Here is a 13,652-nt window from a genome sequence, read left to right as displayed (position 1 = left end):
TGTCTCCAGGAATGAACGCGATTACTGGGCCAGGGATAAGGCTCTTATAATGGAGAGCTAAACTCCACTAAGACCAGCTAGAGGCAGCGTTAGCTCCTTATGTGGAGAGTTTTTTGTCACTATGCATATTGTATCGCATACGAACAAGTGGGTATGGGTACATTTTACACTTTTATTTGCAAATAAGTTTATGAAGCATGTTATGTTTTTGCTTTATAAAACTAAAATGTAAAAATAGATTAGCTGACTGTGTATGAATGTACTATTATGTGAAACAAAGTTTAGTTTGATGGCTTCTGCAAACTATTATATTATGGTTACATTACTCATGCATTTATACAAAGCATCTAATCAGAAATCAATTAAATAAACAAATAAAACGGACCCTACTTCTAAGTATAAAGTGAGGGAAAGTGCATAAAGTAAATATAGAATATTTAAGTTTATCTGTAATATTTGGATGAGTAAAAGAGAAATAGATGTGCTATTTTAGATTTATCCTGAGATAAGAGTTTAATAACTTGAACTAGTACAGTGCTCACGAGCACAACGCGCCCGACATGATGGCGTATGCGGACTCCAGAGCGTTTCCGAACACGGTGCCTCTTAACATCCCTTCTGGTTTAAAATGGTGCTGAAGGAGGGCGCTGCCTTTGAAGGCAATGACTACCTAGGCAGCTGCCTTTACATTGGACCGCAGCTAACGTGTCAATTTTAGAAATATGTAGATTTAACACAAAGTGTCAATTTTCTAGCCATCTAAATAGGGCAAAAAGTGTCAAATTGACCTACACAAGACATAAAAGGTCCCTAATACACCAGTTTGCGCGTAAAAAGCTTAATACGAGTGGGAATACGATTAGCACATGGTTAGCTAGCCAGCTCAGGGCCTAACGGGTCACACGCGATATTTTTAACTTTCATCTGCTTAAACCTCCCCAACAGAAGTAAATTAAAACAACTACACGAATATTACGTTATTTTATCACTACACATATTTTTATGGCAGATTAAAACTACCTCAATGCGTTTATTGAACACAATTCAGCTTTACAATGACGACGTGCGTCTTACCTCGTGTAAAGGAATGTAGCACTGACGAGTCCGCAGGAAAAGTGAAGCATACAAGTACGCGGAGTAGACTGATTTCAATATAAAAGTCCTTAAACACTGTTGTTCATTTCTAATTTTTTTATGTTACCATAAACGTATAACCATCACTACACTTTCCCAGACACACAGTGCAATTTCCCAGACAATAATTAATCCTCAACATACATTTAACCATAAATGCCATCCTGTGTTTTGCATTTCATTAGTTAATTTGATAATCTGTGACTAAATGCTTTTCCTCGAAAAAAACATATGGCACATGCTTTGCGTGTGTGTGTATATATTGTTGTAGAAAAGAAAATCAACACCCACCTCTCGACCGGGGTACAACTCCCCTGCGTGTTCGTTTGATAGAGAGAGTCAGACAGGTGGAGTGAAGTTGAAAGCAAACCAAGTATTTATTACAAAGTACTGAATATTCAGGAGAACCCACACATGAAAGACCGTCTAACAGCCGTCCCAGCATAAGTTCTGACCCCCCTCTGATCTGACTCCATGTTTTATACCCCAAATGACGTGAAACCTGCTGATGAGGCGTTGCTAAAATCATCTCATGTTAGCATGCATAATTTCACGTGTTAGTATTCAAGTTTCACAGGTCTGACCGGACCACTAGTGTTTGGCCTTGACTGTGTTCTTCCAGAATGGAACACTAGTGTTTGGCCTTGACTGTGTTCTTCCAGAATGGAACATCGTGGCACTATCTGTGTGAGTGTGCGTCACCCCCCTCTTTGAAGCCGCTGCAGGTTCCCCCACACACAGAAGGCCGCTTTGATCTAAAAGCCTCCTCTGTAGAAATGTAGTCTCGTACCGAGTGTACCAGTCGAGTTGATGACCGTTAGTTAGGGTCATGCAGTGAACGAAATGCTTCAAGCATGAGCTACGCAATAGTCACACAATAGATTTCATATGTTATATGTTAATGTGTTAGTAACGCATGGTTTGTCCGACATATAATAAATCCTATGTGTTAGTAAATGCCTTATGTATCATGTGGGTTAATTTGTCATATAATAGAGTCTGTGTTAATCACATGCCTGATCAAACAATGTTTTACTATATATGTAAAAAATATATTGTGATTATTGGTTAATCTTCTATATAATTGCGTGTAAAATACAGTGTGAGTAAAAATGATCAAATATAATGTGAGTATTGGTTAATGCATATAAAATACAAGGTTTCACACAATGATTATGTTATTATAGATACTAAGATAAGTAATCATAACTGAAAGATATTTGTCAATACACCCAAAGTATAATAAACAGTTACTCTTCAATTCCCGCTTTTGACGTATCAACCAGATACGTCAACACATCGTAATTCCTCCAAATATGTATTTACATATGTTCAACACTTGGCAAACATATGTGTGAACATTTTGCTAATGGTGGGAGCGAAAACCTGTCCGGCAGCCTTCCAACCAATTTTTGACAGGAAAAATTCTCCCACAGCCCCTCTGCCTCCAGGCGGCCAATAATTTGAACCCTATCAAAGGAGGAAGTGACATCATTGCCTTAAAGTCATCCCCAAGACTGGTTGGTTTACAGCATTTCCACCTGCTCTTCCTCATACTCCAGTATAGGTAACATATATGGCGGTTTATCGTCTTTGCCCTCCATCATTCGTGTTATTGTTCTTTCTATCAGGGATCTAATACACGGCACGCAGCAGCATCCGCATGTAACTAAAATAGCAGCGAATACAGCGATTGCCGAAGCCATAGATACAAATACCCCCTTCCATTGTCCGAAAGTTCTCTCCAGCCATTGAGTGATTGGATTATCTACCCCCGTGTTTTCTGCCATTTCTCTGGACAGGGCTTTTAGGGCAATTAACGCTTTAGTTACCTTTCCATCTGGGGCCGTGTTATTAGGGATTACGGTACAACATACATCTCCAAACATATGACAGACGCCACCCTGATTAGCGAGTACCATATCTAAGGCAATACGGTTTTGTATGGTCATTAGTGAAGTTGCTGATAGCTGTTCTGATAAGCCTGTTATTGCTGCCCCGGTAATGTTAGCCAGTCTCATTACTTGGTAATTTACGTAATTAATTCAATCGACATTCTTATTTGGTGTGATCCAAAGTAAGATACTTTCCCATCCGGCGGCTATCTGATCCACTAATTTATGCTCGTCTGGCACGCCCCGAGGCACGCCTATTGCGTCTATGTACGTAGGTGTATTTTTGGTTAAGTCAAAATCAGAGTCATCTGATCTCCTAGCCCTATTAAAATTAGAAATAGTTTTGTGTGCGCCGTACATAGTGATTGGGGAAATTAGTCTTACCATAGCGCAGAGGCCTTGACTACACGTGGGTAGTCTTAGCAGTAGGGTTGATCCTCCACAATATTGCGTTTTTTGTGGCCTCGTCGGTGTCAATGGTCGGTTTATCTGTAACTCTAACTTTGATCCATCCCACAGGGTCATTACCATTTACATCCACCCCGACCCCTATAAAAAATGCCGAAGATTTTTCCCCATTAGGATCAGATTGCCACTCTAATGCAATGGTTATTAGATTATTTATCGGATCATTATCTCTTTGTATGTTAAGTTTATTCCATTTCTCCCGTTCACGAGTCGCCCAACGTTCGCTCGGATCCCAATTGACATGCGTTGACCTAATTACGTGTTCCCACTTGTTACAAGGTCTGGCCTTATAAGCTGCTTGGTCGGTGTTATGGTTACACTTAAGATTATCATCACGGGACCAGCACAAGTACACCGCTTCCCCCTTGGACCCCTGCTTACCACAAGTCACCACGTCGCATAAGTTCACTGTCCATGCGGTCGTCTCACCCCAACAATAGTCTATACCTCCTCAGCGCCTAATGCATTTTGAGTTAGACTGGGCGATGGTCAGTGTTGGGAAGTAACGGATTACATGTAACGGCGTTACGTAATCAGATTACAAATTATAAGTAACTGTAATCCGTTACAGTTACTGCTTCAATAAATGGTAATCAGATTACAGTTACTCTGCTAAAATTAAAGGATTACATTGCGGTACTTTCCTATTTTTGCTCTTCCAACACTGACAAAGCGCAAATAACATTTTGCGGTGAAATCGCTCTGATATGAAAGGGAACTGTCTGCCCCTCGTCCCGTCTCGCTGCACACACACACACACACACACACACACAGGGAGGAGGGGCAGACAGCGGCTCCGCACACACAACGAGACGAAATTAACTGACATTTTGGTCAACGAATAAAAACAAGACGAAAATGTTTGGCAGGGACGAAATCCAATCAGAACTGATTTAGTTCTGTGAAAGGTAGGGACCAGTTAGGAAGAGATCCAATCACTGCTACTTTAGCGAAGGTGGAGAGGCGGGATAAGCGGGGTACTCATCCAATCAGTACCCGCCTCTCCTGCAGTTGCGCCGCGCGCTCAGTTACAAACCCGGGAATTAACCTGTCGTTACGGAGCTCGACTGGAAGTTAACTCCACAGTGTTCAGCAGGGAGAGAGAGAGAGGGGCGATATATTTCTCCTTTGACGTCGCGAAAAACAAGATAACGTGTAAACCGCGTGGAGCGACTCCATCTCCGGTAAAAACACCACTAATCTTTCAGCTTCTGCAGAGCAGAGTCACACAGATCTCCATGCAGAGACCCGCGTTTAATGCTGATGTTATTTCATGAGCTGATGTGTTTAACTCGGCAGTGCACTAAAACACAGAACTGATACAGAACTCACTCATTAAGATCAGATCATCTGTTTAGTCTCACACTGGGAAAGATATAGCTAGTGTTAAAGCAGGAACAGGTCAGAAAGAAACTCAATAATATAACCAAAATAAAACAATAAAATAAGTGAATCTCTGAACCCAAAAGTCTGTGTAAATTCCTTACAGCACTTTCTCATAAGTTTCTCACTTTAACTCATGAAGTCTCTCAGTACATCCTGAGAGCATCTCTACAGGACAGTGTGTGAATGTGTGTTTTTGATCTCATTTATAGACTGTAGCTCCAGTAGGTGTGCTGGGTTACTGCTGGAGATAAAACTAGATCATTTAAAAGCTGTTTTTGCATCTACAGCTCTGTTCAAACTATAATTTAACTATTCAGTTGTTTTATGACCTGATTTCTAGAGCAAAAATTTAAATGTAAAATATATATAGTCACACACCTATAATAATAATAATATACATTAAATCATATATAAATATATTTCACATTCAAACATTAACAATATTACTCAAGTGGTTATTAAACGTTTCATTTCATATGAGTGTATAGTTAATAATTCAAGGGAACTGATGAAAAAGCATTTACATTTACACCCTTTACATTTTAGTCGACTAAATTTACTGTAATTTTAGTAGACTATATTCTTATGACATTAAGTCGACTAAAACTAAGTTGACTAAATTACTAAATTGTGACTAAAACTAAATGCTATTTTCGTCACAAGACTATGACTAAGACTAAATCAAAATTTGTTTTCAAAATTAACACTGGTGGCAAACCTGCAAGTAGATAGCTTACAGTTGTTGTTACATTGTTTGGTTTTAAATTGTTTTATTATCAATTTATAGAAGTGTTTCATAAAATAGTTTGATGAAATGGTTTCATAAGTATTTTTATAGAGTGATTGAAAAGGCTGTTTTATTTGTTTATCTATTTGTTAACTGGAAAGAAAAATAAAAGAATAATATGCAATATGTGGTTGCTACATTCATTCTGGTTTAAAAAACGACAATATTGTAAGTAATCCAAAGTAATCAGATTACGTTACTCACTTGAAGTAATGTAACTGATTACGTTACAAATTACATTTTGAGTGATGTAATCAGTAATCTGTAAGGGATTACATTTTAAAAGTAACCTTCCCAACACTGGCGATGGTTGATCGTTTGGTTCTATTAAGCTGTGTGGGCTGGTCTTTAGCTGTTGCGTTTGTCGGGTGCATGGTCGCCGAAGTGTTTACAATTGTTCCCTCTACCGTTGTTAGTTGTTCTTGCTTTGAGACAATGGCCAGTGTTATTATCATTATATCCATGAGTGCCACGGTTATGATTATCTGGAGCCATATTGGAATAGCCAGAGGAAATGCTGGTCCGTTATAGTGTCCGTACTTTGACCTGTCCCACTCCCTTTTTCCGTACCAAGCCATTATTAAACCATAAATGTGTTTTCCCTCTAAGGTTCCCACTATTTAGTAAACTGTTATGTATAGCCCTATATGTGTAAGTGTTAAGGTTACAGAGTGTATATATATATATATATATATATATATTTTTTTTTTTACAATTCCGTTTTTTCAAGAGTCCAAGGCAACCTGTAAAGGAAAGCAATGTCCAGGACAACCTGTAAAGAAAAAATAATGTGTTCCCCCCCTAATTTAGCAAATCACAGTTTATAACCCTATATGTGTAAATGTTAAAGTTGCAATGCGTGTTCTTTTCTTCTTTCTTCTTGCTTCAGGGTTCTGAAGGTAGACTACCTCAGCCCCACGTACGAAGAGCTTTATTCTGGCTCTTGATGTCTGCAATATCAGTGAATGAAAAGTTGGTGTGTGATAAGACTATGTGTGTTCTTTAATGAGATGTGTTTAAGAGTCTCTGTATGTAGTGTACTTTGACGCAATCGAAACGTTGCTGAATGAGTTACTCCCTCAATTCCTCTCCTCGGTCACAGCCAGGCACTGACGGCCCCTGCTGTGTGCTGTCTGCTGCTGTGGGCGATTCAGCTGCCCCTCCTTCCTGCTGCGGGCCTGCTGAGGGGGATTCAGCTACCCCTCCTTCCTGCAGGCCTTCTGCTGCTGCTGCTGCAGGGTCAGACTTTTCAGCTGCTGCTGTCTCGTCTCCTCCTGCTTGCTCTGTGAGCGATCTCTGTTGCTGCACAGCTGTAGAACCCTCGCCTATCAGTTGATCTGCGTACGTTGTTCTCTCAGTCACCTGGAAAGGCTCAATCCAGCCATGCTCGTTCCCCTTTCGTGCATAATGGCGGAGGAGCCCTGACTCTGTGTCTGGACTGGTCCACCTTTGCACCACGTTCTCCTTCTCCCCCTGTGTAAACAGATCTGAAACGAGAATTTTGTCTGTGCACAGATTTTAGCCCAATTTTTGTTTTCTTACCTTCTTCAGTTGTCCTGATTTTCAGTTATACTCAATCATGATCTTTACTGTCAAATGTGCGTTCAATTCGTAACATTTAGTAATTTTCAATTTTAAATTGCAACATTTAATTATCATCACCATTAATTACTGGCTTTTACCTTACTTTTGTTCACATCCCTTTCCCTTTTAATGTAACTGCTTCCCTGTTGCTCTAACTAATCTCTTATATCCAAATTAGATCTTACAAACACTTCCAATTTGCACGACCAAGTTTACCACCAGACACACACTATGTCTCATGCAGGCACACACACAAACTCAAACACTTCCACTCTCACATACCCTACCAAAGGTAAAGGTCAGCAACAGACATTAAAACAACCCAGCTCTGGAGTTCCATCATTGTACAGACCATATTTTACTGCTTCACAGCCCAAAGCTGCTGCTTTAAACGCACCTGCTGCTAAACCTACCACTGAAAGCTTCTCATATTGTATTGGTAACACTATATAGATAATAGATGAGAAACAAACACTTGGAAATACATCTAAATCATGTTTTTTTTTATATAGCTCCATGCAAAGTTTTAATGATCAGCTGCTCTATTCTCCCCTCCATCTCCACACTGATTGATAGAATATCAGGGCCCAAAGTTTTTAATTCTGCACAAACTACACATAATGTGGCTTCTGTGTCAGGAATGGTTCCATATTGATGTACTGGGCTTTCTTGGGTTACTTTTGCTTGGACTTTAGAATCACCGCTTGTGGCTACATTATTTTACCTGCCACTTTATTTTCTGCGGGGTGCTATTTTACTAAGAAATTATGTTTCTGACTTTTTTCAGTTCCCAAGCTTTTTATGAAGACTTGATTTCTAGTTTTAGTTGATTTTATTAAGTGCTTTAAGAATTGGGATAAGTGGAAAGTGATTATTTTCTCTGTATCAATCTTTCCATTACAGATAATAATATTATCAATATAAATAAACAATTTTATGCTTTGCTTTGTCCACATTATTATAGCAAATAAAATCCGAACAATGCTTTTCATTTACTGATCAATATGTTCAATATGTATTTATGCATATACAATGCCAAGCAGATTGCTTTTCACAATTATCAACAATACATCTATTTCCTTAAACTATTTATCAAATCTCACTTACTGTTTCCCTTGCTCAAAAAGTGGCTCACATGTTGAATAGTGAAAGTTCAATTTTGTGCTTTCTAAGTTTCTTATTTCTTCTTTTTAAATTAGGATTGAGTGTGTCTTAAAGTTAAGACTGTTACAATATTGCTGAAAGTAATTGCTCATCCGCATAGTGGTTGTTTTAAAACCATACTTTAAAAAGATAAACAAGCTAAAAGTTTAAAAAATGCTCTATATCTATAAAATAATGATTGGTCAAAAAATTTTAGTAATAGTGGTGAGGGATGAAAAAGGTAATAGGTTTAAAAAAGATAAAAAGTATAAAATAATTATTGGGCAAATAATGGTGGTAATAATGATCATCTATTCACATCTCCCCCTTTTTCTGAAACAGAATTTCTGTTTCAGAGAACTTAACGCAAAATTGCTTCACCCTCTTACTGTCCATTGGGCTGGTCTACCCTGCCCAGGCCTCCACTGACACACACCCCATCACTTCATGCATCCACTCACTCTCCCCCTGGGCTGCGCTTCCCTTCCATGATGTTTTCTCCGTGTTCTGTTAAAATGCATGTGGTGGTCAGATCGAGACTGTGCCTGCCTTAGGTTGTCCCTGTGTAATACGTTGGGATCTTACCCGTCTTTGGCTAACCAGCCTAGCCCACTGAACCACACAGCGTAGCAGCACTGTTTTATCAACATTCAGTGCTGTAGTGTTCCTGCAGGGTACAGTTAGGGAGCGCAAACCCAGGTATGTCATACTGTCAGAAACTCACACTCTGGTGTTGACTGTAAAAGCCTGTGCAAGGCACCAAGTACCCATGGTTTATTATTTGTTAGTATTGTATACATATTTTATTTATTACCATCAGTATCACCTTTTCTCTCCCACTGAATTTAGCTTAAATTATTTGCTTTGATGCCACTGCTCTGGAATAGACCCAAAAGAGTGCATGTCAATGAATAATTATTCAGATTTGGCATCTGTATCTCACAGATGTACCACAAGGTTAAATTTTGGTCCAGTTTTATTTAATATATACATAAATTATATTGCTGGCTCTGCTTCTCAGATTGCAAACTTTACCATTATGCAGATGAAACAATTTTATATTGCTTAGCTGATTTTGTTCATGCTACAGCCAGAAAATTATGCATTTGTTTTATAGGTGGCATTGTATAAGCATGAAAACTAAATTTATGCTGTTTTCCAGATCTCTTTCTAGTCTAATTTGGTACCATAAAGCAAAACAGAGAGCTGCATTTTTAAACACATTTTATTTCCCCTTATTTAAAATGAGAAAGACCCAATGCACTACAGCTTGTATTACATCCAATACTGAGTTTCCTTTTCAAATCAGTAAGGTCTTTCCTCACTGGTGTCTGAAATCAACTATCCCTCTTAAGAGGATCGAAATGTCAGCATAGACTGAGATACCTGAGAACATAGAGAAATTAGATATTACATCTGTCTTATATAAGTCTCATTCAGCTAGGACTGAACTGAGATCAGTCTGAATAAGAAACGAATAGTAAGATAATGGACTAAATCACCTGATAGAAAAAGCTGTGTTTGGAATGGCTCACTCATTAACTCATTCACTATTCACTATGTAGCATTTTCTATTTATTGAACTGATTATTTAAAAATCAAATAATAAACCATGTTTATTTGTCCTGCTCTGAGGACATCTTACACAGCAGTACTGCATGGCATAGTATATTTTGGAATTTCTAGCATACATCTTCTGTACAATATTATTATAATATAATATAATTAATAGTGAACTATATGGGGAAAAATGTACTGCTCAGTTTTTACAAAGCACTGCAAAAATGGCCAATCCAAATTGCTTAGTATTTCTGCAATAGGAAACGATTCCGCCACCGCCACACACATTCATTATTTCCATTAGTAGATTTGCTTATAGAATATAGAGCTAGACATATGTCCCTGTTAGGTTAGGGCCCCCAAGATATAGTCCAATACCCAAAATTAAGCTAATTATTTTCATCAATTCTGTCTCCATAATCCCTTTATTAAATTCTCTAAATTCTCTAATTATATATCCAGTCACACACCACTCGGACATTATTCAACAACTTAATTATTTATATTAACAGTTCCCCAACCTCGCTTACATTAAAGTACACTTTACTCATGATTGGGTATTCACATTTTCACATTCTCTTTTTAGAACTGTCTTCTAACGCATGCATATTTATATTATATTATATTTTTATGTCACATCAGTTACTTTCATAATCGATGTCATCGCACTTTACTCTGTTAATTACTTAATTATTTATGACCATTAGTAACATCTACTGCACCGCTCCGTTTACAGATAGATCCTTACCTTGTATAGTTAGGTTTTTTATATCCTTATATTTTCTTATATATACACTGCTCAAAAAAATAAAGGGAACACTCAAATAACACATCCTAGATCTGAATGAATGAAATATTCTCATTGAATACTTTGTTCTGTACAAAGTTGAATGTGCTGACAACATAATCACACAAAAATCATCAATGGAAATCAAATTTATTAACCAATGGAGGCCTGGATTTGGAGCCACACACAAAATTAAAGTGAAAAAACACACTACAGGCTGATCCAACTTTAATGTAATGTCCTTAAAACAAGTCAAAATGAGGCTCAGTATTGTGTGTGGCCTACACGTGCCTGTATGACCTCCCTACAACGCCTGGGCATGCTCCTGATGAGGTGGCGGATGGTCTCCTGAGGGATCTCCTCCCAGACCTGGACTAAAGCATCCGCCAACTCCTGGACAGTCTGTGGTGCAACGTGACGTTGGTGGATGGAGCGAGACATGATGTCCCAGATGTGCTCAATCAGATTCAGGTCTGGGGAACGGGCGGGCCAGTCCATAGCTTCAATGCCTTCATCTTGCAGGAACTGCTGACACACTCCAGCCACATGAGGTCTAGCATTGTCCTGCATTAGGAGGAACCCAGGGCCAACCGCACCAGCATATGGTCTCACAAGGGGTCTGAGGATCTCATCTCGGTACCTAATGGCAGTCAGGCTACCTCTGGTGAGCACATGGAGGGCTGTGCGGCCCTCCAAAGAAATGCCACCCCACACCATTACTGACCCACTGCCAAACCGGTCATGCTGAAGGATGTTGCAGGCAGCAGACCGCTCTCCACGGCGTCTCCAGACTCTGTCACGTCTGTCATGTGCTCAGTGTGAACCTGCTTTCATCTGTGAAGAGCACAAGGCGCCAGTGGCGAATTTGCCAATCCTGGTGTTCTCTGGCAAATGCCAAGCGTCCTGCACGGTGTTGGGCTGTGAGCACAACCCCCATCTGTGGACGTCGGGCCCTCATACCATCCTCATGGAGTCGGTTTCTAACCGTTTGTGCAGACACATGCACATTTGTGGCCTGCTGGAGGTCATTTTGCAGGGCTCTGGCAGTGCTCCTCCTGTTCCTTCTTGCACAAAGGCGGAGGTAGCGGTCCTGCTGCTGGGTTGTTGCCCTCCTACGGCCTCCTCCACGTCTCCTGGTGTACTGGCCTGTCCCCTGGTAGCGCCTCCAGCCTCTGGACACTACGCTGACAGACACAGCAAACCTTCTTGCCACAGCTCGCATTGATGTGCCATCCTGGATGAGCTGCACTACCTGAGCCACTTGTGTGGGTTGTAGAGTCCGTCTCATGCTACCACGAGTGTGAAAGCACCACCAACATTCAAAACTGACCAAAACATCAGCCAGACAGCATAGGTTCTGAGAAGTGGTCTGTGGTCCCCACCTGCAGAACCACTCCTTTATTGAGTGTGTCTTGCTAATTGCCAATAATTTCCACCTGTTGTCTATTCCATTTGCACAACAGCAGGTGAAATTGATTGTCAATCAGTGTTGCTTCCTAAGTGGACAATTTAATTTCACAGAAGTTTGATTTACTTGGAGTTATATTGTGTTATTTGAGTGTTCCCTTCATTTTGTTGAGCAGTGTATATATATATATATATATATATATATATATATATTGTGAGCAACCTAGCTAGGAGGACCCAGTTGAAGCAGGAGTCAGAGGCAGGTTCAACAAAAAGCTCCCCGTAGGGCGTTTATTAATAAAAGGGAAACAAGAAAAACTTAGGAAAGTAAAGTCCCTGGTTCAAATGACCGAGGCTGTAGGAGCCACCAGGCTAGAGGGGCCAATATCCCTTCCCAATCCAGGAGAGGTTAGTCCATCCAATGACTGGAGTTTTAGGACGGGGATCCCTTTGTGCAACGGGTCCAGAGTCAGCCTTCTAGGTCGAGGAGAGACAGAAAAAGTGTTAGTGTGGAGCTGGGGACAAGCCAAACCATACTCCCCTCAGCCTCAGTAATACTGAGGCTTTTAAAGGGCAGCTCCACTCTCTGGCAGCGTCCTGATTAGTGGCTGCCAGCCGTGCCTCGTCTGCTCCTCCAGCAAGCAGGTGATCAGTGCGCTGTCCTTGGTGCTGAAGGAGCAGGAGCTTTGTTGATCCTGGCCATGTGCTTTCGGGCGCTGTCCGGTGCTGCAGGAGCTGGAGCTCCGGATCTGTTTCTGGGAGACAGCGAACCTCCTCCTTGCGGGACCTTCACGCCACAGTACCCCCCCCTTAGCTGACACCACAGGGACAGATCTTCCGGGCATCTTCGGGAGAGAGCATCCGCATCCTCGTTTGTCCTTGCCTGGTCGGTGCCGGACCTGGAACGAGAATTCCTGGAGGGCTAGGAACCACCTGGTCACACAAGCATTGGTGTCTTTATATTTGGAGACCCACCTCAATGGCACATGGTCAGTGACCAGGGTGAACTGCCTACCAATTAGGAAGTAGCGTAGTTCTTCCACCGCCCATTTAATGGCCAGGGCTTCTCGCTCCAGGGCGGCGTAGCGTGTTTCGGCGGGGATGAGCTTCCGACTCAGGTAGAGGATGGGATGCTCTTCTCCGTCGAAATCCTGCACGAGGACTGCTCCCAGCCCTGTCTCAGAGGCATCTGTGTGGAGGACAAAAGGCTGGTTAAAGTCAGGGTTCCTCAACACCGGTTGGGAAGAAAGCCTACCCTTCAGGTCGGTGAAGGCAGTTTGTGCTTCGGGGGTCCAGTTCACTTTCTCCGGGGCGGCCTTTTTGATCAACTCCGTGAGTGGAGCGGCTATGGAGGCGAAGTGAGGGACGAACCGCCTGTAGTATCCTGCGAGTCCCAGGAAGGCGCGGACGTCCGTTTTCGTGCGGGGAGTGGGCCAGTTCTTCACCGCCTCAACTTTTTTTTCCTGTGGCTTTAGGAGACCTCTGCCGATTTTGTACCCCA

General features: G+C 41.1%; 1 protein-coding gene across 1 annotated transcript in view; it reads right to left on the bottom strand.

Annotated features, from left to right (window-relative positions):
• Nucleotides 1–13,652, bottom strand: part of LOC125802191 (uncharacterized) — a 741,936-nt gene that overhangs the window by 549,121 nt on the left and 179,163 nt on the right. The gene's annotated exons all lie outside the window — the stretch shown is intronic.

This window comes from Astyanax mexicanus, chromosome 5 (assembly GCF_023375975.1).
Source record: "Astyanax mexicanus isolate ESR-SI-001 chromosome 5, AstMex3_surface, whole genome shotgun sequence".
Lineage (NCBI taxonomy): Eukaryota > Metazoa > Chordata > Actinopteri > Characiformes > Acestrorhamphidae > Astyanax > Astyanax mexicanus.
This window is presented reverse-complemented; position numbering and strand designations above follow the sequence as displayed.